The 25,474-nt window shown below is 48.4% G+C and overlaps 1 protein-coding gene across 2 annotated transcripts in view; it reads right to left on the bottom strand.

The window, feature by feature from the left end:
- The window catches only part of GDPD5 (glycerophosphodiester phosphodiesterase domain containing 5), a 183,609-nt gene that overhangs the window by 58,915 nt on the left and 99,220 nt on the right, over positions 1-25,474 (bottom strand). The gene's annotated exons all lie outside the window — the stretch shown is intronic.

Genomic DNA, 25,474 nt, shown 5'->3' with positions numbered 1-25,474 from the left:
GGGCTGCCTAGACGACAAGACAAGATCTCAGCCTTGCTGATGTGGTCCAAGGGAAACCAGAGCAAGAAGGAGGTGTGTACAAGGCACCATCCAACTGCCTTAGGGACTCCGCTCTGGATTTTGGTAGGGTTGACTCCTTAGCCTTTTCTCCTCACGGAGATATCCCACAAGGCAGCGGAGGTTTAGGATCAGAGTTTTCTTTCTCCTGGATAAGATACCTACGTTGACAAGCCCCACCTGCCCCTGAAGACTTTTATCACATGTGGTGGACTTGTGATAAAGTTAAGAACTTTTGGGAGTTCATTTACAATGAACTGAAGAAAATATTTAAATACACCTTTCCCCAAAAAAACCAGAAGCCTTTTTGTTGGGTTTGATGGGGAAGGAAATTAAGAAAGCAGACCAAAGACTCTTTATGTACGCCACAGCAGCGGCAAGAAACACCCTTGCCCCAAGCTGGAAATTGCAAGAAATTCCTACTATTGTGGAGTGGCAGATGAAAACGATGAGTTACGTGGAGTTAGCCAAAATGACGGGAAGAATTCGGGATCAGGACAATCGGAGGTTTCGAGAAAGTTGGAGTAAATTTATGGTGTATATAAAGGATAATTGTAAAATTCTAAAAAGACTGGCAGGATTGAAATGGCTCCTACAATGTACGACAGATATAAGGTTAAAAAGTAGAACGTGCGACGTAAGAAAATAAGGGATACCCGCTGAAGGGATGGAGGGAAGTCGCAAGCTCGGAAGAGCTAAAAGTATTTATGTGATTTAATGTATTGTATTGTAAAAGTATGTATAAGGAAAATAATAAAAAGTTTTTGTTTTTTTTTAAAGGACAAGCCCCACCTGCCCCTCACTTCCCTCTACAGCATGTGCAGAAATCGCCTTCTTGACCATTGGACCCACTCTTTTGGTCTCAAGCCTATCTTTGCATCTTCCTGCTCTTGGCCTCGAGTCTATCTTAACTCACTTAGTTTAGCCAGACAGTCAAAGCCAGGGGTCAGCAAACTTACCAGTGTCTCCAGCGCCGATTGCGCGGCGGGCCAGAGGGCGGGGGAGAGCGTGCCCATACGTGTGCGCACACGCTATTTATGGCGCACTTCCGGGTCGGAGGAGCACCAGAAATAGCTTGTGTGCATGAGCAAGTGTTATTTGCGCATACGCAAGCGTTATTTCCGGTGCACATCTGGGTCGGAAGAGCACCGGAAATAGCTTGCACGGATGTGCACCAGCCTCCTCCGACCCAGATGTGCGCCAAAAATAACGATTGCACACGCGAAGTTACACTTGCGCATGCGCAAATAACGCTTGCGCATGTGCACAAGCTATTTCCGGTGCTCCTCCAACCCAGAAGTGGGCAGCCATGCAGCACAGTGCCAGTAAGAGCGGGCGGCAGCGGGGGTCGCCGTGGGCCGGATAAACGAGTCCCTCAGGCCTCATCCGGCCCGCAGACCTTAGTTGACCTGGTCAAAGCCATTTCCTGGGGTGTGGCCACTGTCGCCTGGTGACAGCTTCTAGGAACCACATGTGAGAGCTGAGTGCAGGTAAAGGGACCCCTGACCATTAGGTCCAGTCGTGGCCGACTCTGGGGTTGTGGCGCTCATCTCGCTTTATTGGCCGAGGGAGCCGGAGTTTGTCCACAGACAGCTTCCAGGTCATGTGGCCAGCCTGACTAAGCCGCTTCTGGCGAACCAGAGCAGCGCACGGAAACGCTGTTTACCTTCCTGCCGGAGCGGTACCTATTTATCTACTTGCACTTTGACGTGCTTTCAAACAGCTAGGTTGGCAGGAGCAGGGACCGAGCAATGGGAGCTCACCCCATTGAGGGGATTCGAACCGCCGCCCTTCTGATCGGCAAGTCCTAGGCTCTGTGGTTTAACCCACAGCGCCACCCGTGTTCCAGTAGGACCCTGAGTGTAGGGTGGGGACCAAAGGTGAATAAAAGACCGCCGAAGGACATGTGTGTCCCCACCAGAGGTACTACCCTAACACAACATACACCCTCTCGTGATACAGTATATAAAATCAGAGATAACCTTGAGCTTCATTCAAAACAAGGGTGACAGCAATTTCGATAAATAAACCAAGTAAGGTTTTTTTGTGTTTTTTTAAAGGAGCTCATTAGCGTTTTTTTGCATTTAACAAGCCAGCATCTCATTTGGCTTTCCTGACCTCTGGGGGCTACTATGTCATCCGTCTCCCGCTTCAGCTGCTGTGATGGAAAGGAGTTGGGTTGCTCTGCCAATCTGTGCCTTCCCCCACGACATTTTATATATCTCCCATGTCATGCAACGTCCCAGTGAGACGTAGCTTCATAAAAGGCGGACAAGATTAACGAGAGAAATGATATATGTGTGTCAGAGGCATAGCTATGGCAGAGGCCCACGGCTAAAATTTATTCTGCACAAGTTTAATTTAGAGAGCCGTATCTCTGAAGCCAATGTAATAGCAACAGTTTTACGGCCAGAATAAATGTTCCAACTCAATACAGTTCCGGTTACCACAGCTCAAAAAAAATGATACAGCGTTAGTCCAGCTTTTACTTCATTAAAATGTCTTACCAAACTGGGCTTAGCAGAATAGATTAACAGTGAATTTACAAACCCAGTGCATCCTAAAGCCAGCAGCAAACGGAAAACATTTGACCTCAACACAGAGCCCAAAACTATAAATTAGGAGAGGTGCTTTGTTGCTTGAATAGCAGCCCTGAAAGTTAATATTGACTTAACTTCACAACGGCCCTGTGTGGAAGACTAAGAAGGTTCCAATTTGCCCAAGCAGAAATTTCAGCCCAAAATCGCATATCCAATATCCTTTTCGTCATGGCACACTGGAATTCTGAAATTGCTTTCTACACACATATTACTGTAAAGGTCAGGCGCAGATTTCCTAAGCACGATCTCTGCAATGGAATACGCAGATATTGATACAACTGCCGTTTAATGCTATTCTTCTATTGATTGCCTAATCTCATTGACATTTCAATGAAATCAATCAGCCTGCCAGATTCTGGCTTTTAAAAGGGGAGAGGGACACACACACAAACCCAGTGAAGGAAGGGGTGTGTGGTGAGCCCTTAAGACTATTACAGAAAGTTACCTCAGGAGCTGGATTTGTTAAAGGGGTGGGTACCTGAAGGAAAGTGCCACCTCAGAAAGGCACTAAACTAAAAAGCCGAAACCTCTGTGAAACGAATTAAATTAAACTATCGTATCAATTCTGAAGTAACCTGAGCTTTCTCCACTTGTATTTTACTACAATGAACGCTTCGGTTGTGAACGTGATCTGTGCAGGACGCACGTTCGCAACCCGCAGCATTTGCAACCTGCAGCGGCGAATCCGTGCACACGCGGGTTGCGATTCGGGGCTTCTGCGCATGCGCAAAGTGCGATTTAGCGCTTCTGCACATGCATGACCGCCGAAACCCGGAAGTAACCCATTCCAGTACTTCCGGGTTTTGGTGGTCCGTAACCCGAGAAAACGCAACTTGAAGCATCTGTAACTCAAGGTATGAATGTACCTTGTTTTAAAAATTACCGTATTTTTTGCTCCATAAGACGCACCTGACCATAAGATGCACCTAGTTTTTAGAAGGGGAATGCAAGAAAAAAATATTTTTAAAGGGAGCGCTGTATGCACCCCAGGCTCTGCTCAGCGCTCCCTTTTACAAGCTGCACGGAGCGTGGAGGGAGAAGGGCCCAATGCTCCACACGGCTTGTGAAAGGGAGTGCGGTTCCTGCGAGCTTTTCTATGAGGTGAGGGCGGAGCGTGTGTGCAGCTCTTGGGGGCTTTTCCTACCTGCCTCCCCCCTGCATTCGCTCCATAAGACGCACACACATTTCCCCTTACTTTTCATAAAAAGTGCGTCTTATGGAGGGGAAAAGTGCGTCTTATGGAGCGAAAAATACGGTAATCGTTACTGTTTATTTGAAGAACGCCAGCTTGAGACTCCAACTTATTGGTTATCCCCCCCGAGATTCTCTGGGGTAGCTAGCATTTGTTTTAAGGGCTGTTCAGTGAGATGGGGGCAATATATGTAAGAGAGAGCAGGCAAGTCGGCACGAGCGGTAACTGAGGCGTCGGGCCCGTCGCAGGTGCCAGGGGTGCAGTTCTTGGTGGCCTCCTTTACCACTGACTTAGGTGCTGACAGACACAGCTGAATGCTAATAATAATAATAATAATAATAATAATAATAATAATAAATATTATTATTTGTACCCCACCCATCTGGCTGGGTTTCCCCAGCCACTCTTGGCAGCTTCCAACAAAGACCAAAAATACACTAAAATGTCACACATTAAAAACTTCCCTGAACAGGGTGGCCTTCAGATGTCTTCTAAAAGTCTGGTAGTTGTTTTTCTCTTTGATATCTGGTGGGAGGGTGTTCCACAGGGCAGGCGCCACCACCGAGAAGGCCCTCTGCCTGGTTCCCTGTAACTTGGCTTCTCGCAGGGAGGGAACCGCCAGAAGGCCCTCGGAGCTGGACCTCAGTGTCTGGGCAGAGCGATGGGAGTGGAGACACTCTTTCAGGTCTACTGGACCGAGGCCGTTTAGGGCTTTCAAGGTCAGCACCAACACTTTGAATTGTGCTTGGAAACGTACTGGGAGCCAATGTAGGTCTTTAAAGACCAGTGTTATGTGGTCTCGGCGGCCGCTCCCAGTCACCAGTCTAGCTGCCGCATTCTGGATTAGTTGTAGTTTCCGGGTCGTCTTCAAAGGTAGCCCCACACAGAGCGCATTGCAGTAGTCCAAGCGGGAGGTAACCAGAGCATGCACCACTCCTAAACATTCTGTAACACGTAAGAACATAAAGAAGAGCTTAGTGGATCAGGCCAATGGCTCATCGAGTCCAGCATCCTCTTCTCACAATGGCTGATCAGCTGCCTGTGGGAAACCCACAAACAGAATCCGGGCACAACAACAACACCCTCCCCGCGTGTGGTTTCCAACAACCGGAATTCAAAACCATGCCACCTCTGACTACGGAAGCAGCGCAATGCCAACAACAGCAACATTACAAAGCCATCTCGGTTGGTGGCGGCCATCGCTGCCTCATGTGACAGTGAGTTCCACAGCTTAACTCTCTGCTGCGTGAAGAAGTGCTTTCTTTTATTTGCCCTCGGCAACCTGGGGGCCGGGGGCAGCTGGCAGGAACAGGGGGCAACACAAGCCAGCGTTAGCCAGCTGCTCAACTCCGTGTGTGTGTGTGTGTGTGTGTGTGTGTGTGTGTACGAGAAGGAATGAGAATCTCACTCCTGTGTGGGATAATGAAATGCTAAGTGCATGAGTAATGTGCGTTTAAGAGTCCTAAGTGGAAAGTGTGAGTTGTTGGAATACACACACCTGCCAGGGTGTTTCGAGAGAGTGCAAAGAAGAACAGATACAAAGGTGGCATTATACTCAAAACACATCGCTATCGCCACTTTGAAGGCAATGCCATTAACTCCCAAGCGGTGATTTCGTGAACTTTAAGCTCGCGTTTACAAAGGAACGGATTTTTACTACTTTCAGGCTTTATCACCTCTGCATCTTTCCTTTCGTTCCAGAGAAACTGACATGACAGCTTAATCTAGATCCCATTAGTCATCATATCTTGCCATGCCCTCCCACTCAGCCAACAAAGTCTGTTTGATGTAAAATAATTCTTTTCGAGCACATTTAGAAAATCGACACTGGCAGAGCAATGCTTTGTGATGAGCTCCCACATTCCTCTCCTGGGGAGGGAAGAATTTGTCCGTTTCAGTTTCTCATTTCTCCCCCATCTTAAATTCTGTCTGCCACATTCCTGCACCAGTTTGCAAGCCCTCCTTTTATATATATATATATATAGAGAGAGAGAGAGAGAGAGAGAGTCCTCACAAAAGATTCACTTCTCGTAATATGCACACACACATTGTTGCATTTCTGCAAAGGTACCAATTATCATACCCTGCCTTATCTAATACGCCCATTTCTGCAGAGCACTCTTCTGTAGCGTAACGCCTTCTTGCACGCTCCTTTTACAAACATATGCATTCCTATGGAAACTTCCCCAAAATAATGTGCCTTTTCACCCTGCACGTTTACTGGGTTGGAAAACTGCGCCGCAAAATTCAGAGAAGTGTAAGTTTCAAAGGATGGCTGCATTTTGGGTCACAGAATCAGAACTAGAAGGGACAACAATGATCATGTAATCCAAACCCCCCCCCCCCGGAAATGCAGGAATATGCAACTGTCTCACACGAGGATCGAACCCGTGACCTTGGCATTATCAGCACCACACTCTAACCGACTGAGCTATCTCTGTTGTTTCAGGAAATGAGACTTAAAGGTAAAGGGACCCCTGACCATTAGGTCCAATCGCGGGCGACTCTGGGGTTGCGGCACTCATCTCGCTTTACTGGCTGAGGGAGCCGGCGTACAGCTTCCGGGTCATGTGGCCAGCATGACTAAGCCGCTTCTGGCGAACCAGAGCAGCGCACAGAAACGCCGCTTACCTTCCCACCGGAGCGTTACCTATTTATCTACTTGCACTTTGACGTGCTTTTGAACTGCTAGGTTGGCAGGAGCAGGGACCAAGCAATGGGAGCTCATTCCGTCATGGGGATTCGAACCGCCGACCTTCTGATCGGCAAGTCCTAGGCTCTGTGGTTTAACCCACAGCGCCACCCACGTCCCCTAAATGAGACTTAGATAGGTTCAAATTATGACACAATACAAGCCAATTTTCTGCCCGTTCGTATTCTTTGCTTTCCAGAATGAGTAAAGAACAAGGCAGGCAGGAATCTTCTTTGACATTCCCTCGTAGCCGAGTAAAATTGACTTCCATGAACACGGTGTTAACAGTAAGTCTGTAAGTGACTGTGGAGGCCAAATCTGGATCCACACGTCCTTCCACAGTGGGGACATTGGTTTCTCAGTAGGAGTTGATCACAGTGAGGGTTTGCCAGGCGTGCCTTCCTCTTAGCACGTTTCCCCCTTGCGTCCTGAGTTCGAGTGTCTTCAAACCCCATGACACCTTTGGTATAAAGGCTGTTCTCCAACTGGAGCACTCACAGGCCAGTGTTTCCCAGTTGTCGGTGTTTATACTAATTTTTTTTTAGATTTGCCTTGCGAGAGTCTTTAAGCCTCCTTTGTTGACCACCAGCATTATGCTTTCCATTTTTAAGTTTGGAATAGAGTACAGTGGTACCTCGGTTTAAGAACAGTCTGGTTTAAGAACGATTTGGCTTACAAACTCCGCCAAACCGGAAATAGTGTCTTGGTTTGAGAACTTTACCTCGGTCTAAGAACAGAATCCAAACGGTGGAAGGGCAGCGGCAGCGGGAGGCCTCATTAGTAAAAGCGCACCTCGGTTTAAGAACGGTTTCGGTTTAAGAACAGACTTCCGGAATGGATTAAGTTCATAAACCAAGGTACCGCTGTAGTTGCTTTGGAAGACGACAATCAGGCATTCGAACAACATGACCAGTCCAATCGAAAGGATGTTGAAAAATCATTGCTTTGACACTGGTGATCTTTGCTTCTTCCAGTACACTGGCATTAGTTCGCCTGTCTTCCCAAGTGATGTGTAAATTTTTTCGGAGACACCATTGATTGAATCTTTCGAGGAGTTGGAGATGGCGTTTATAAGTGGTCCATTTTTCACAAGCAAGGTTGGCAACACAATAGTTTCATAAACAAGGAGGCTCTGGTGATCTCACTAAAGCATCCTCAAGGCGGAACAGAAATAAAATGTGCTAATTTGGCGAAGCTAATATTGGCCGCAAATATTGTTTTGTTGATTGAACAGGGATGCCTCCGACCCAAAGTCCGCTGATTAAAACCAATGAGGGAAACAGAGAAGGGCGTTTTCAGTTGTGGTTTCACAGTTACAGAATTCTCTGAACCTGAGCTCAGCCCTTCCCTGCTTTTTTGGGTGAAGGTGAAGTCACACAACGCAGGGGTGTTAGCAAAATTAATGGATTTTTTTATGGAAGATTTTTTTTTAAAAAAAATGGTTTTGTTTCAAATATATGCACATGGTTTTGAGAGGATAAACTACTTTCAATCCTCTATCCAGGCTGGGAAGCCCAAATACGACAGACAAATAAAATTTTAGTCACTGGCAAGAAGTGGAGGAGGCTAACGGGGGGAAATAACATTTTTCGCTTCTTAGAGAGCATTTTAGCATCACAAGCAAAAGGCTCCAATGTTTGCAGAGTTCAACCACTCAGCATAGTATATAGGATGTTTTGAGGCAATTTGCTAAACATTATGTTATAATTAAGACCTCAGGACTGGGGTTGCAATTAATTCCCAGGTAATTGACTTAGGGACGCAGGTGGCGCTGTGGGTTAAAGCCTCAGCGCCTAGGGCTTGCCGATCGAAAGGTCGGCAGTTCGAATCCCTGCGGTGGGATGCGCTCCCGCTGCTCGGTCCCAGCGCCTGCCAACCTAGCAGTTTGAAAGCACCTCCGGGTGCAAGTAGATAAATAGGGACCGCTTACCAGCGGGAAGGTAAACGGCATTTCCGTGTGCGGCTCTGGCTCTGGCTCTGGCCAGAGCAGCGATGTCACGCTGGCCACGTGACCCGGAAGTGTCTCCGGACAGCGCTGGCCCCTGGCCTCTTAAGTGAGATGGGCGCACAACCCCAGAGTCTGTCAAGACTGGCCCGTACGGGCAGGGGTACCTTTACCTTTACCTTTAATTGACTTTCCATATATATTATAATAACAGCAATTCACAAGCGTGTTACCATCTTTGTAAGCATAATGCCAATCTTTTGAAACCTGGTTCGTTTTCTTCATTTCCCAACAACTGGGGGATATATATACTTTTAACCAAGATGACTGAAACTCTGGAGTGCTGCTGCCAGCCGGTGCAGGCGATATGGAGCCACACAGACCAGCGGTTTGACTCTGCATAAGTGTGATGGCCTGGGAATCTAATTCAGAGACTGAACCTGAGGAATCCCAGCCTGCACAGGAGTACCCACCTCCAGGGCCGGCTGAGCCGGGGCTGGGGCTTGAGCCTGAAGGGTCCTCACCTGTGCTGGATCCTCAGGTGCAGGCACCAGCTGAGTCTGCTCTGGCTCCTGAGGTGATGGAGGACCCATTGCCTGCGGGTGCTCCACTCTCAGCCCCGTCAGGGGAAGCTGAGGTTGCCTCTGGGTCCAGTAACCCTCCAGCCTCTTCTGAGCTGCAGAGGCTCAGGGCAGAGAGGCGGAGGGAACTAAGTTCCCGCAGAAAGAGTGCTCATCTCCAGGCCAGGAGAGGCGAGTCACCAGAGGATCGGGACCGCCCTATGCCTCGGAGGAGATAAAGGCCAGCTCGCCCAGTCCCAGGTTGCGGGAGCAACATCGTTGGTAACCTGTTCCTGCTGGCACCCTGACCTGCTCTCCTGAATTCCTGACCACGCCCGACTCCTCGCTCTGGATCTTGCTTCGCCCCTGACGGACAGCCTCTTTACCCTCTACCTAGGACCGGACTTAGACCATGCCGCACGGTAACACACACACACCCCGGACCAGCACAATACGGCAGTCTCCTATGCAAGCTGGGCCGTTTAAAAGATAAATGTACAATAATCCTCAGTTTCTCTCTCACCGCAAAAACATAAGCAGGCAAATCTCCCTTCCGGAACACCTGTTGGCATCAGATTAACGCTAAGGAATGTAAAAGGTCTTCTCATGGGATTTAACTAAATTGAACAAGATAATCCTGTAAAACAGTGCTGATATCTGAACACAGCAAACCAGGATATAATTTTGTTTCAGCCTAAACCAGGATATAATTTTTGTTTCAGGCCACTGTCTCATTGAGCGTTTGGCATGTCCTCGCTTTCAGAAAATGTTGCACGGATAAAAGAAAATACCATATTTTTTGCTCTATAAGACTCACTTTTTCCCTCCTAAAAGGTAAGGGGAAATGTGTGTGCATCTTATGGAGTGAATGCAGGCTGCGCAGCTATACCAGAAGCCAGAACAGCAAGAGGGATTGCTGCTTTCATTGCGCAGCGATCCCTCTTGCTGTTCTGGCTTCTGAGATTCAGAATATTTTTTTCCTTGTTTTCCTCCTCCAAAAACTAGGTGCGTCTTGTGGGCTGGTGCGTCTTATAGAGCGAAAAATACGGTACGTCTTCACACAGCACATAGTTAAACTATGGAACTCCCTGCCACATGAGGCAGCGATGCCTGCCAACCTGGATGCTTTGAAAGAGGGACAGACAAATTCATTGACAGATTCGCTGATGGCTATGCTCTGCCTCTTCTCAGTCTACTTCTTTTTCCAGGCTAAATGTGTATGATGTAGCTGAGATTCCGGCATTGCAGGGGGTTGGACTAGATCAGTGTTTCCCAACCTTGGGCCTCCAGCTGTTTTTGAACTACAATTCCCATCATCCCTGACCACTGGTCTTGCTAGCTAGGGATGATGGGAGTTGTAGTCCAAAAACAGCTGGAGGCCCAAGGTTGGGAAACACTGGACTAGATGACCCTCGAACCCCTTCCAACTCTATGATTCGAACTATACACAGCATTCCAAATGCAAGTGCACCATATACAAACCTGCCTAATATTTGCCTGTAGAATTTACATTGCATAGGCAGGGAATGCTTCTTGAGAGCTTATTAAAGTATTTTCAGAAATAATAAAACAGGAAGTTTTATAAAAACCAAACGCTAGCAATTGGCAACAGCACCACTCCAGATAGCTAAACATAGCGGCCTCAGGACACTCTGGCTCAGAATCTTGTTTGCTTAATTTGTTCTGGAGGTCCACTCTTAACCTGAAACTGTTCTTAACCTGAGGTACCATTTTAGCTAATGGGGCCTCCCTTTGCCACCGTGCGATTTCTGTTCTCATCCTAAAGCAAAGTTCTTAACCTGAGGTATGATTTCTGGGTTAGCGGAGTCTGTAACCTGAAGCATCTGTAACCTGAAGTGTCTGTAACCCCAGGTACCACTGTACTCTATTCTGAACTAAAAGAAATGGAAAGCGTAATGCTGCTGGTCAACAAAAGAGGTTTAAAGACACTCTCAAGGCAAATCTAAAAAAATAGTATAAACACAGACAACTGGGAAACACTGGCCTGCGGGTGCTCCAGTTGGAGAACAGCCTTTGCCAAAGGTGTCATGGGCTTTGAAGACATTCGAACTCAAGACGAAAGGGAGAAATGTGCTAAGAGGAAGGCACGCTTGGCAAATCCACACCGTGATCAGCTCCCGCCCGGAAACCTATGTCCCCACTGTGGAAGGACGAGTGTATCCAGAATTGGCCTCCACAGTCACTTACGGACTCATTGTTAAAACCGTGTTTATGGAAGACAATCTTACTCGGCTACGAGTGATCACGAAAGAAGAAGAAGCTGTTCTGTGCACACGCTGTTCCCAACGAAGGAATCATCCGCCTCACCCCCCTGACACTGTTCCTTGCTCCAAAAGGCTCTGAGATGCTTGAAGCCAGACTTTTTCTGCAGCTAAGACTTGCTTCTTTAAAAGACACACACAGGGAGAGAGGCTTTGCTTGGCAAGATGGATTTCTGAAGGACAGGGAAAACGAGCGGGCAAGGGCAAAGGAGGACAGGCCGAACTTTGACGGAAGAGTTCGGGCTTATTAGAGAGACGGCTTGTTTGTTCTGTTTGACGCTTGGAGGCCAACGCATCGCTGAAGCAGAACCAGGAGGGGAGCGGGGTGCATGTCAACCGAGGAGCAGGAGACACAGCGCAAGATGAATGCCCTCCTGCGCCGTGAGAGGATGGAGACAGTGCCGAGGGAATTCAAATCACAGGTGCAGGAGGGAGGATCTGCGAGAATACCAAAAGGAAAGCTGGACTAGCTTGGCTTTCCCCCTAGATTCCTGCTTTAAGGAGGTCTTATTTATTTCAATGGGTCGTGGGTGGTGCTGTGGGTTAAACCACTGAGCTAGGACTTGCCGATCAGAAGGTCGGCGGTTCGAATCCCTGTGACAGGGTGAGCTCCCGTTGCTCAGTCCCTGCTCTTGCCAACCTAGCAGTTTGAAAGCACGTCAAAGTGCAAGGAGATAAATAGGTACCACTCCATCGGGAAGGTACACGGCGTTTCTGTGCGCTGCTCTGGTTCGCCAGAAGCAGCTTAGTCCTGCTGGCCACATGACCCGGAAGCTGTACGCCTGCTCCCTCGGCCAGTAAAGCGAGATGAGCGCCGCAACCCCAGAGTCGGCCACGACTGGACCTAATGGTCAGGGGTCCCTTTACCTTTAAGGTGCAACTGGAAGGAATTTTTTTATTTTGTTCTGACTATGGCAGACCAACACTGCTACATACCTGTAACTAATACAGTGGTAGCTCGGGTTACATATGCTTCAGGTTATATACGCTTCAGGTTACAGACTCCGCTAACCCAAAAATAGTACCTGAGGATAAGAACTTTACTTCAGGATGAGAACAGAAATCGTGCTCTGGCGGTGCAGCAGCAGCAGCAGCAGGAGGCCCCATTAGCTAAAGTGGTGCTTCAGGTTAAGAACAGTTTCAGGTTAAGAACGGACCTCCGGAACGAATTAAGTACTTAACCCGAGGTACCACTGTAATAATAATAAACCTCTGCTCTCTCCCCATGCCCTGCCATCCTCCCAGCTCTCTTTGATTTCTCCCTGAACGAGCAAAAATTAAGGTTTCGACTTTGGCAGGAAGGCTGCCCGAGATGCTTAGAGCTTGCAAAACTGACACCAGCATTCAGGTCCTCCCATGATGGGGGGGTGGGGGAAAACCACAGCCCTTCTGTGCACAAATGAGCACCCTAGCTCACCGCAGAGCAGATCTGAAGTGACGGCTGCCCTGCGCAGGACCCCAAGCGGGTGACTCTGTGTTATTTAAATGCCCGGCTGCCGGGAGAGCCAGAGGGTGGCTTTTTGCCTTCCGCCACCCGAAATAAGCAGCGCGTTCTATGTATAGCCAAACCCAGGGCTGGAATTAATATCAGTGGCCAGGCCTGACTACGGGGAAATGTCACAATGCAGAGGCACTCAATTGCCACCCTGGGAGAGTGAGGGATCGCAGAGAAATTAAAAGGGTTCCTGCTTTAATTTTACGGCCGAAATACCCAGTTGGTCCCAGTCAGGAAACGGAAGGTTCTGCTGCAAAGAGGAGAGACATTCATGGAGGAGACGGCTAGCAATGGCTGTTACAACAGCTATTCTCTGTCTCCACGGTCAGAGGCAGGAATGGTCCTGAATCTCAGTTCCTAGAAACTACAGCAGGGGAGGGCTCTTGCATTCGAATCCTGTTTGCGAGTTTCCCACAGACACCTGGTTGCCCACGGCAACAACAGGATGCTGGACTAGATTATCTGATCCAGCATGTGCTTCTTACCGTATTTTTCGCTCTATAGGACGCACTTTTTCCCCTCCAAAAAGGAAGGGGAAATGTGTGTGCGTCCTATGGAGCGAATGCAGGCTTTCACTGAAGCCTGGAGAGCGAGAGGGGTCGGTGCACGAGAGGGGTCGGTGGGAACTCTCGCCGCTCTCCGAAGGCTTGCGGATAGCAGCCTGTTCTGGGGGCTGGGGTTGGGGGAAGCTCGGGTGTAATGGTTCTAGGGGTTGCTCGTGAGTAAACCGGTGCAACACCTGGCTGGGTTGCCTGAGTGAACCTTTTCTGTCCGGACAGCCACTCACCCGTGGCTGTCTCAATCGCTGGCAGAATCCGTCAGTGGGCATTTCTTGAACTTCTTCCAGCAAAGAAGCTCTTTGACGCCTAGTCTCCTCCTACTCTCCCTGCGCGGAAGCCTTCTGCGCAAGGAGGGTGTAGGCAGCGGAGGACCCTTACTCTCCCCGCTGGTCCCTGGCAAGGAGTCATGGGACCGCCTCGCCGATTCCCCCATCTGCCCCCCTTCTCCACTGGTGCTACGCTGATTCTCTTCCCCAGAAGATGGGCTGCCTCTCCCCATCCCGGGATGCTCTCTGGGACCCCTCCGGAGCCCGCTCTCTCCATCCGGCCCTGATGGCAGTTCCCTGACATCGGGCTTCCCCTGTCCCCAGCCCCGCAAGCTGGGGACGGCGGTGTGGTTGCGCGCAATCTTGCGCTCCTGGACCTGTTTGGGGGGCTGGGGTCGGGGGAAGCTCGGGCTTCCCCCACCCCAGCCCCGCGGCTAAAACGAAGCCAAGACAGCAAGCGGGATCCATCCCACTCGCTGTCTTGGCTTCTTTGCTCTTTGGGGCTGGGGGGGGGAATAAAAAAAAATTCTTTATTCCCCCCCCCCCTAAAAACTAGGTGTGCCCTATGGTCCAGTGCACCCTATGGAGAGAAAAATATGGTATGTTTTTAAAAAGCAGGCAGGTTCAAGGACACAAAGTCCTCATTCTGCACCTGTCAGGAACTAATCTTTGGAACTCCCTGCCTATTGATAGCAGTTTTCGGTGCCAGCTAAAAGCATTCTTGTTTAGCTAAGCCTCTCCAGACACATGTCTCAATTCACTTTTTTAAAAGCTTACTGTTGCTTTCCATTATTTGGGGAAAGTTTTAAATTCTGGCTCTTAACCGGTAGCTTTATCGCTTTATTCTTTGCAATAAAGCCACAGTGAGGTTTATAAAAAACCTAATCAATAAAAGCAGTAGGCTGCAGGCCCCAATAAAGTTTCATAGAATCACAAAATCACAAAATCATTAAGCTTAGAAATCCCCCATGAAAGCAAGTCCACAACCACACGAAGGAGGCTGTGTCCCTTTTCGAAGACTGAGAAAAAACACATCTTTGGGCTACAAATGGTTCAGTGTACCTGCGTCCTAAGAGCGGCAGAAGATTTCCATTTTCCCTGCTTTGCCAAAGCATGTTCATGCTCTCGCGTGTTCCTTATCTCCTTTATTGCCTTTCACATGCATGCGCTGATGTTCTGGCGGCAAGAGAGCACGTGAAAGCCCCTGTGGCACTATCCCGTTTTATTGCGCTAGAAGCCAAATTGAATCTTGCTCCCCTGAATGAGGTCTCGGCGCATTAACACGGCCCATTTGCTACTCGACTGAGCAGGGCAGTGGGAAAGCAGAGGGCATCTCTCTCGAGCCATTATGGGAGTTTCTCTCTGCGATGATTGCTGTGAGTAAGTTCCCTAAATTGCAAGATGGCTGGGAAAGCCCCACTTCGTTTCCCTGTACAAAAAGCTACTGGTATCTGACTGTTGAGCCCACCTCTGACCACCAAGTCGGGGGGGGGGGGCTGGAGAGAAAGGTGGAGCAAAGGCTTTAATTTATAAAGTGGAAAGAGGGAGAGAGGGAGATAGAGAGAGGGGGGGGAAAACTAGGTGCCATCTGCACTGTACACTTAAAGCAGGGACGCGGGTGGCGCTGTGGTCTAAACCACTGAGCCCCTTGGGCTTGCCGATCAGAAGGTTGGCTGTTCAAATCCCTGCAACGGGGTGAGCTCCCATTGTTCCGTCCCTGCTCCTGCCAACCTACCAGTTCGAAAGCACACCAGTGCAAGTAGATAAATAGGTACCGCTCTGGCGGGAAGGTAAACGGCATTTCTGTGCGCTCTGGCTTCCGTCATGGTGTCCCGTTGCACCAGAAGCAGTTTAGTCCTGCAGGCCACATGAGCCGGAAAGCTGTCTGGGGACAAACGCCAGCTCCCTTGGCCTGAAAGCGAGAAGAGCACCACAACCCCATAGTCACTTTTGACTGGACTTAACTGTCCAGGGGTCCTTTACCTTTTACCTTTTACACTTAAAGCAATATCATGCCACTTTAAACAGTCATGGCGCCCCCCAAAGAATCTTAGGGATATTATTATTATTATTATTATTATTATTATTATTATTATTACAGTGGTACCTCGGGTTAAGAACTTAATTCGTTCCAGAGGTCCATTCTTAACCTGAAATGGTTCTTAACCTTAGACGCGCCTAATGGGGCCTCCTGTTGCCGCTGTGCCGCTGGCGCACAATTTCCATTCTTATCCTGGGGCAAAGTTCTTAAACTGGAGTAACCATTTCCTGGGTACCACTGTATTATTATTATTATTATTATTATTATTATTATCATCATCATCATCATCATCATCATCCACCCATCTGGCTGCGTTGCCCCAGCCACTCTGTGTGGCTTCCAGCACATTTAAAAACATAATAAAACCTCAAACGTTAAAAGCTCAGAGTGATGGGAGAGTACTTAGGAGAGCCCTTGCAGAGCTACAATTTCCAGAGTGGAAATTTCCTACGGGTTGAACTGTAGGACTGGGACCCCCAACGGTCAACTAGTCCAACCCCCGTGTAGCACAGCCAACCCCTCTTCCCAGGGAACTCTGCAGCACCTGTTTTGCACGCAGCGGGTCCCAGTTCCGATCCCCCGTATCTCCACGTAGGGCGAGGAGAGGCTGTTATCCTGGAGAGCCACTGCCAACCAGTGTAGGCAGCACTAAGCTAGATGGACCAGTTGTGTGACTCAGGCACCTATGTTCCACCCAGAGCCTGGACCCAGAGCAGGTGACCGCAGCTTGCAGCCTGCTCAGAGATCAGGAGGACAGCACCCCGTGCCGTCCTTGGTTGTACATTGCAGGCAGCTGAGAAGCGTGGCAATAATTCTGCCTTGGAAGAGCCCTGCAGCCAACCTGTTCCTTCATCCCCGATCCGTTTTGAGCAGAAGAGGAGGGCACCCAGCTTGCACAGACACACTCGCTTAACTCCAATTAGCACCAGCGGGAGATGGATCAGCCTAGCAAAGGGTCGATGCCTCGCTAGCCGCTCGCTGCTGCCAGCCGGGAGCCTAAATTTAGCCCCGGCGTGCTTCCTTTTATTACTGTTATTCCAAGGATTCCTGGAGGGGCAACAGAAATAATGACAGCCAGGTGCAAGCGGGAAGCCCATTAGTGCAACTGAGGTCACAAGCCGGGGGGGGGGGGCAGGAGTGTTAACAGGTTCTCTTGACATTCCTAGCAGCCATAAACTCAAGGCAAGGCTCAGGGTCGTGCTATAATTGCAATCCTGCAAGATGCACCGTCCAGTGCCAAGACCCTATAGGACTCTTAAATACAACCCGTGCATTTAGAAGCAGACCCAGAGCTCGTTCGAGGGTTGGGGGTGCAGGTGGGCTCAGAAATGTGCCTTTTGCAGGGTCTTGTTCCTTACAAACATAAGCCGCTGCATTTTAATAGGCCGGTCTATTTGTTAATGCATCCCAGTATTACCGTATTTTTCGCTCTATAAGACGCACTTTTCCCCCCTCCAAAAATGAAGGGGAAATGTGTGTGCGTCCTAGGGAGCGAATGCAGGCTCCTTGGCTTCAGCCATAGCAACACGAAGCCTCCGAAGCGCGGAGGGAGCGCTCCCTCCGCGCTCCTTGGCTTCGCGTTGCTTTCGCTGAAGCCTGAAGAGCAAGAGGGGTTAGTGCGCACCAACCCCTCTCGCTCTCCAGGCTTCAGGGATAGCTGCCTGAAGCCTTCGGAGCACAGCCCAAGTTCCCGCTGCGCTCCAAAGGCTTCAGGTTCCTTTTGCTGAAACCGGAAGAGCAAGACGCTCCTGGCTCTGAAGTTTTCCCAGTGAGCCAGCAAAGAGGGAGAGCTGCGCAGCGCCCCTTCAGCCAAGCGGGAGGAGAAATGGAAGGGGCTCCATTTCTCCTGCCGCTTTGCTGAAGGGGCGCTGAGCAGAGAGGGGGAGAATTTTTTTTCTTGTTCTCCCCTTCTAAAACAAGGTGCGTCTTATGGTCGGGTGTGTCCTATAAAGCGAAAAATATGGTAATTATGATGAGCAGAGGTGTATTGGTCCAGGGTCACAGTCCAGGGTCATGTTAACGGAGAAATCTGAGGGCTCCCTTGGACAAAAAACAAGGACACCAGCCAGGAATACCAGAGCAAAACAGCGGCCAGTAGGCTTGGTCTTTATTGAAGACTGTCGTGACAAGACTCCCACCTGCCAGAAGGTGGAACAAGATGGAAGCCCCGAACAAAAGAGCACCCAAACTTTTATTAGCTGCTAATCCCCATTTTACACCCCCCCCCAAACTACATCACTAATACATCATGCTTACATCATGGAAGGGGAGGTCTGGTGGCAGATCTGAGCATCCTGGACCCTGCCCCGTGGTTCTCCTCCACCAAATACCCATCAAGTGTAACAAAAGAGATATTTACATTTCCCTGTTTCCCAGCCAAGTTAATCACACCCTTTTGTTTTCATCTGGGTTTGTGATTTCTGGAATGGCTACCTGTCTGGCACTCAGGTATCAGGATGCCAGGGATTATCACTCAGGCGGAGGGGCTGCTGAGTAGCTGAGCTAACATATCTATATGAATTTCTGAAGTTTTCCCAGTGAGCCAGTACATAGATACATTTATCAGTGAATTCTTACATTTGATATTGTGCAGCAAATAGATAGATAGGAAAAGAATAGGAATAGGAAGGATAGATAGGAAGCAACTGTGATGAAGTGTTTTGTGGGGACAAATCACAAAAGTCACAAAAGTGATTGTGCTGATTTTGGTAGTGGGCTGCATGTGCATGATATCTGCTGGAGGGGCAACCCCCCAAAAAACTATACATAAATTCCTGCAACAGTCAAGGCAGCCAAATCCTGTCACTATTTGTGCAGCAAGGATCCTGCCTCCAGCACCCTAGAGTTGCCCAATCAATGTGAAAGGGGGTCTTTTTTTAGAAGAAGCCTTATCGCCCTCTATGCTGGTTTGGATCCTTCGGAGATTTCCAAAAGTACAGCCAAAAAGAAGTCCTGCACATTCATAAGGACTATAAACTTGCTTTTTAAAAAGTGTGTGTGTGTGTGTGTGTGAGAGAGAGAGAGAGAGAGAGAGAGAGAGAGAGAGAGAGAGACTCTGATCCCCAGGAAGTTGAAACCAGTGCCCAATTCTTTCAAGTGTCTCCGCAGAATCTCACCCCACGCAATGATGCCTGCACATCCCTGCCTCATAAGAGACTGGCATCTGAATTGCAGAGACGGAAGAATGGCAGATGATAGACTTTATGGAGCTGCTGATCTCACCGGGAGAATCCGCGACCAGAAAGAAGAGGAATATCAAGAAGATTGGGTGAAATTTAAAGACTATTTGAATAAATATTGTAATATTAAAGATTTGTAACCACTTGAAAGAACTAATTAGGCCTAGGAATAAATAAATAAGAAAAAAGTATGATAAGAAAAGTTAGGAAATTTGATTATGACCGGAATATTGTTATATGGAATAATGATATTGGAAACTGCTACATTTATTTACAAGGAAATTCAGCTGGAAGAGATTAGAGGAAGTCAAGTAATATGTTTAAGAAGTTGGATTTTAATTAATTAACTAAGACTTATTGTATGTGGTGGTATATGTGAGGTTTGAAATACTTTATTTCTTTTATTTTCTTTTTTCTTTTTCTTTTATTATTCTTTTTCTGTTATGTTAAAGTTATGTTTTTGTATGAAATTTAATAAACATTATTGGGGAGAGAAATGAATTGCAGAGACGGAAGGGGACTCGGGGGTCATCTAGTCTAACCCCCAAATCTATCCCAGCATCCTGTTCTCACAGTGGCCAACCAGACGACCCAGTTCCCTCCATTTATGATTCCCCAAATTGGAATACGGAGACATTCTGCCTCCAACAGCGAAGGTAAAACACAGGCATCAGGACTTGGCATCACCGCCGCCTACCATTGAAATGGGGAACGCCCCTGAACTTAAATTACACCCATTAACTCAAGTAATAGCAGCTCATTCTTCTGAAATCTAGAAAATGGGGGGGGGGGGACTAGCTGAGAAACCAGGCAGATTAACCCTTGTGCTAGAACCAACACTGTATTAGTTCAGCCGCCGCAATAAAGGAGTGATTAATATGAAATGCTTCACGAGAAAAATGACTGCTGCCCATTTTAAACTGCTCATTTCCAGCGAGGGAGTTGAGAGACAGATTCCTTTGGCTCCCGGATTCATTTTTCAAAGGAGGAACATAAACATCCCCACGGTGGAAACGTTTAGCGGCTCCTTCCAGCTTTCCACTACAGCGAGCGGATGCGCCTCAGAAGCATAGCTGTCAACCGTCCCTTATTTGGCGGGAAACTCCCTTATCCCAGCACTGTGTCCCGCTGCTGTCCCTTATTGATGATGTCCCTTAAATTTCCCGGGTTTCAAAGGAAGCAGCTCCTCTCCCTCCCTCCCTGCCGGCCAAGGAGGAGGGAGGCTCCAACTGTGTTGCTTGGCACGTTGCTCACCCAATAAGGAGTCTAAGAACGACTGGGGGGTGGAGCTTGCATGCCTTGTGCCGATCAAATCGGCCACGTTGCCTGGGGACTCGCCTTTGCTCACCGCTTCCCAGCGGAGAGGTGACGGTGGTTTTCCTTGCTGCATCCCCTTTGCCGGGTTGCTGCGCTGTGGGAACCACCGCTTGAGGCTTCGTTTCGCTGCTGGCTGGGTTTTCTGCCTTTGGCTCGGAGGGGCTCAGAAGTTGAACATACCTGTGTTTGGAAAATCCCTTATTTTGGCTGCTGATCCCTTATTTTCGAGGCTGCTGGTCCCTTATTTTCAAATCAGTAAGTTGACAGCTATGCTCAGAAGCATGTCAAAGCATTTAAACTCTGGTGCAACATACACACTCAATTTTTTAAAACGAGCATCTTTCAAATGAATGGAATTGGTCTCGCTCAACAGGGTATGCCATCTATAGCACTCGTTCGGCTTAACCTTTGAGCAGTTTGAGAAATTCCCCAGGCGCCAGGTGCACTTTGCAACTCACACAGGTCCAATTGCAACCACGTGGAGATCTCTGGGTGCCAAGTGGGTGGCTGACATCTTCACCTGACTGGTCCCTCCAGCTTTCTTAAGCAGGTAGGCGGAAGAGTTTATTTATTGCAGTTATATCTCTCCTCTCCAGGGTTCTTTCCCCAAGCAATCGGAAACTGCGCCTGCATGCAGCCAACCTCTCCTCTGCCCTTTTCACGCCTCTTCTGGTTCTGGGAGACAGCAGGGAAGCAAGCTGCTCACAGCAGGAGGGGAAGACACCCTTGAGTGTTCACCTCCCTTGTCAAGGACTGTGAGTTTAATGATGCAGAACTTTTTCAAAACATGCATGCAGCCATTTTTTTCTGGTTAGACTGCGGGACTCGAGGTTAATGCACAGAGAAGGGAACTATATCTTCTGCCACTGAGCAGCTCTGCATCTTTCTGCACACACAGTCTATCCTGTCTATTCTTCACTTCTACAACTGGATGTGCTCTCATGAGCTGAAGTTTTGAGCCTTACTGGGGACCCAGTAAGAACTTGGACTTTGTAATCATTTCTACACTTTTGTTGTTGTTGTTGTTTAGTCGTTTAGTCGTGTCCGACTCTTCGTGACCCCCTGGACCAGAGCACGCCAGGCACTTCTGTCTTCCACTGCCTCCCGCAGTTTGGTCAAACGCATGCTGGTAGCTTCGAGAACGTTGACCAACCATCTCGTCCTCTGTCGTCCCCTTCTCCTGCTGCCCTCCATCTTTCCCAACATCAGGGTCTTTTCCAGGGAGTCTTCTCTTCTCATGAGGTGGCCAAAGTACTGGAGCCTCAGCTTCACAATCTGTCCTTCCAGTGAGCACTCAGGACTGATTTCCTTCAGAATGGAGAGGTTTGATCTTCTTGCAGTCCATGGGACTCTCAAGAGTCTCCTCCAGCACCATAATTCAAAAGCATCAATTCTTCGGCGATCAGCCTTCTTTATGGTCCAGCCCTCACTTCCATACATCACTACTGGGGAAACTATAGCATCAACTATACAGATCTTTGTTGGCAAGGTGATGTCTCTGCTTTTTAAGATTCTGTCTAGGTTTGTCGTTGCTTTTCTCCCAAGAAGAAGGCGTCTTTTAATTTTGTGACTGCTGTCACCATCTGCAGTGATCATGGAGCCCAAGAAATTAAAATCTCTCACTGCCTCCATTTCTTCCCCTTCTATTTGCCAGGAGGTGATGGCACCAGTGGCCATGATCTTCGTTTTTTTGATGTTGAGCTTCAAACCATATTTTGCACTCTCCTCTTTCACCCTCAATAAAAGGTTCTTTAATTCCTCCTCACTTTCTGCCATCAAGGTTGTGTCATCTGCATATCTGAGGTTGTTGATATTTCTTCCGGCAATCTTAATTCTGGCTAGGGATTCATCCAGCCCAGCCTTTCGCATGATGAATTCTGCATATAAGTTAAATAAGCAGGGAGACAATATACAGCCTTGCCGTACTCCTTTCCCAATTCTGAACCAATCAGTTGTTCCATATCCAGTTCTTAAACCTCCGTAAACTATCACTCATGAATTCTGCTGCCTGTGTGTGTGTTTCTTGGGACTCGGTACAGGAGTTGCACTTCATGCAACCGCAACTCGGCTACTTTCTGCCCATGCCCTGGAGTTGCCGCACTCTGGCATGGAGACAGGACGGTGACTAAATTCGCACCTGACTCCTCTCTGCCTCTTGGCCTCCGTCCTCCCTCCCTCCTGCTTCAGCTTCTGCCTCCAGTTCTGGGCTTCCTCTGTCACAGACTCTCCCCGCTCACGAAACCCTGTTACCTCTTCAGCTTCCAACACCTCTTCCTCCCCGTCCTCTCCTTCGGACCACCCATTGTGGTCCCACAACCACGCCCTGGGCTCTGTGCCTTCTTCCCTCGGGGGTCCCCTAGCTGGTTCCTCCCACCATTCCTCTGCGTCCAACAAGTCCATAACATTCAGATACACAGTAAAGGTGGCACTGTGGTCTAAACCACTGAGCTTCTTGGGCTTGCTGATCAGAAGGTCAGCGGTTCGAATCCGCGCAACAGGGTGAGCTCCCATTGCTCTGTCCCAGCTCCTGCCAACCTAGCAGTTCAAAAGCACACCAGTGCAAGTAGATAAATAGGTATAGCTGCGGCGGGAAGGTAAACAGTGTTTCTGTGCACTCTGGCTTACATCGCAGTGTTCCATTGCACCAGAAGCAGCTTAGTCCTGCTGGCCACATGACCCGGAAAGCTGTCTGCGGACAAACGCTGGCTCCCTCAGCCTGAAAGCGAGATGAGCACCGCGACCCCATAGTCGCCTTTGACTGGACTTAACCATCCAGGGGTCCTTTACCTTTTACACCACGGCAGAATTGGCACTATTGCAGGTGCCATAAAACACCTGTTCTGCATTGGTGAGAACTCAACGGTTTAGTGTGGCAGCACCTGAACTTTGGAACTCCCTGCCTATTGATATCAAGTAGGCACCAGCTCTCTCGGCCTGAAAGCGAGATGAGCGCTGCACCCCAGAGTCACCTTTGACTGGACTTAACCGTCCAGGGGGCCCTTTACCTTTTACTGATGGAAATGTCTGCAAGTGCGTCCATTCTCTTCCCCAGAAATAGACTTTGCAAAGAGCGAATTTGCTTAAGCTCTGCTGCTGGCTCTCCCTGTCGGTCCCAGGGGCAGAATTTGGCGTTTCAAATTTAATATTATTAATAATAATAATAATAATAATAATAATAATAATAATAATTTATTTATACCCCGCCCTTCCCAGTTCAGGAAACCGGGCTCAGGGCGGCTAACAACAAATTTAAAAAACTTAATTGATTCTACAAAAAACAGCATAAAATATGATATAAAGCGTAAATAACAATAAAATCAAAAATCAATTTTGGGGGGAAATCCATCCAATAAACATTAGATGATCACCAGGCTAAATCACTGGCTAAATTAGTCCCACTTGGGCCAGCGAGACCTTGTGCAGCCCCGGCCTCTCGCGCTACGTTTCAAGGCACTGCTGTGGCGCCCCCTGCAGGGTGGCACCCAGTATGGCCGATCCAATCGTGCTGCCCTAAAACCGCCTCTGCCCACCCCACAATTGGGGCTGATCCCCTTTAAATGAGTCCCTCTCCTGCTGCCAGGAAGTTGGCACAGTGTGTTTTCTTTCTGTCTTTCCTGAGCAGTTGGTATGAGGCTGGAAGCCCTCAGACAGGAAACAGCTGTCTGATCACAAAAATCTCCTTAGATTAGCTACTCTCTCTCACTGGGCCCATCTGCGAAGCTACCAGGAGGAGGGATGGAGAAGCAGCCGCCTCCTGGCACCGTTCTGAATCAGCTCCCTGCCCTTCAAAATACCAGCTTCCAGATCTTTATTGCATCAACTGGATGCAGAAAGGTCGTGCAGAAGCCCAAGAAGCAATACAGCTGGGATGAGCAACCCAGAGTCCTGGCTCTCTGAGAGGCAGTGGTGGTGTAGTGGTTAGAGCAGGCGTCCTCAACCTCGGCCCTCCAGACGCTTTTGGCCTACAACTCCCATGATCCCTAGCTAGAAGGACCAGTGGTCAGGGATGATGGGAATTGTAGTCCCAAAACATCCGGAGGGCCCAGTTTGCCTATGCCTGGTTTAGAGTGTCAGGGTGGGGCCTAGGAGTCCAGGGTTCGGATCCCCGCTCAGCCATGAAGCTCACTAGGTTTTTTTTGGAATTAAATTGGTTAAATTGCTTTCTGTTTTTGGAATTAAATTGCCTCCATTTTATCCTTTCATTTCATTCTCAAGTGCCTCCGACAATGAGAGAAAAGCACATCACAGGGAGATTTCGTACAATAGGAGGCTAATTACTAGCTTGGGAAGAGCAGAGTAAATAATAGCAAGAACTAGGGCTTTGTCTTCTCTGCGCTGCCTTTCCAAGCATTCACGTAAAAAAGGCAGAAGAAGTGGCAATCAGGAACCCAGCCCACTGGGATTGTATTTTATCTTTTAAAGCAATGAGCCGAAACTGTAGGAGGAAGGCAGTTTTAGGGAGGCAGGGGTCTAAACCAGTAGTGGTCCTTTTCCAAACGACGCAGGTGGGCTTGCCGATCAGAAGGTCATCGGTTCAAATCCCTGTGACGGGGTGAGCTCCCGTTGCTCAGTCCCAGTTCCTGCCGACCTAGCAGTTCGAAAGCACACCAGTGCAAGTAGATAAATAGGTACCACTGCGGCAGGAAGGTAAACAGCATTTTCGTGCACTCTGGTTTCCGTCACTCTGGTTTCACGTTGTGGAAGTGAGGCATCTAATCATAGCCTGCATTTTACTTAGGCTTATATTTTTGATCAGGGCCTGCATTTTAAAATGAGCTTAAAGATTTTCAAAATGTTTCATGCCAGGCAGAAGACCAGCTGCCTAAGTACTTTGGCAAGATGTTTATCCTCCTGGACAAGGGGGCCCCCTGATTTATAGCAGAAAACAATTCTCAAAGTCGTAAAAAGGGAATTACAGGCTGAGAGCCAAGGTTACACTGACCCTACATATTACAGAAGATAAAAAAAGCAGAGAAAAACATAAATTAAGAGTTGGTAAATAGTAAAATAAAACCATGTGCCTCCCATTAAACTTGAGCCATATTTTCCTAAGGTTAAAAGGTCAAGAACAAATGGAAAAAAGCAACTGGCTTGGCTGGAGAAGGGAGGTGTAAACAGAAGAAGAGGTTTTCTTCCTATTTTATTTTGAGGCTGTAAACCTTCCTTTTCTACTTTGAGAAGGTTTATTCTTCTAAAAAGCTATCTATGATAATGTATGAAATATATTGGCTTAAATGTAATTATGCAAAGGATTTAAGAAATGTTGGATTCTTATTTCATATAGTTGT

This window comes from Podarcis cretensis (assembly GCF_951804945.1).
Source record: "Podarcis cretensis genome assembly, chromosome: 4".
Taxonomy (NCBI): domain Eukaryota; kingdom Metazoa; phylum Chordata; class Lepidosauria; order Squamata; family Lacertidae; genus Podarcis; species Podarcis cretensis.
This window is presented reverse-complemented; position numbering and strand designations above follow the sequence as displayed.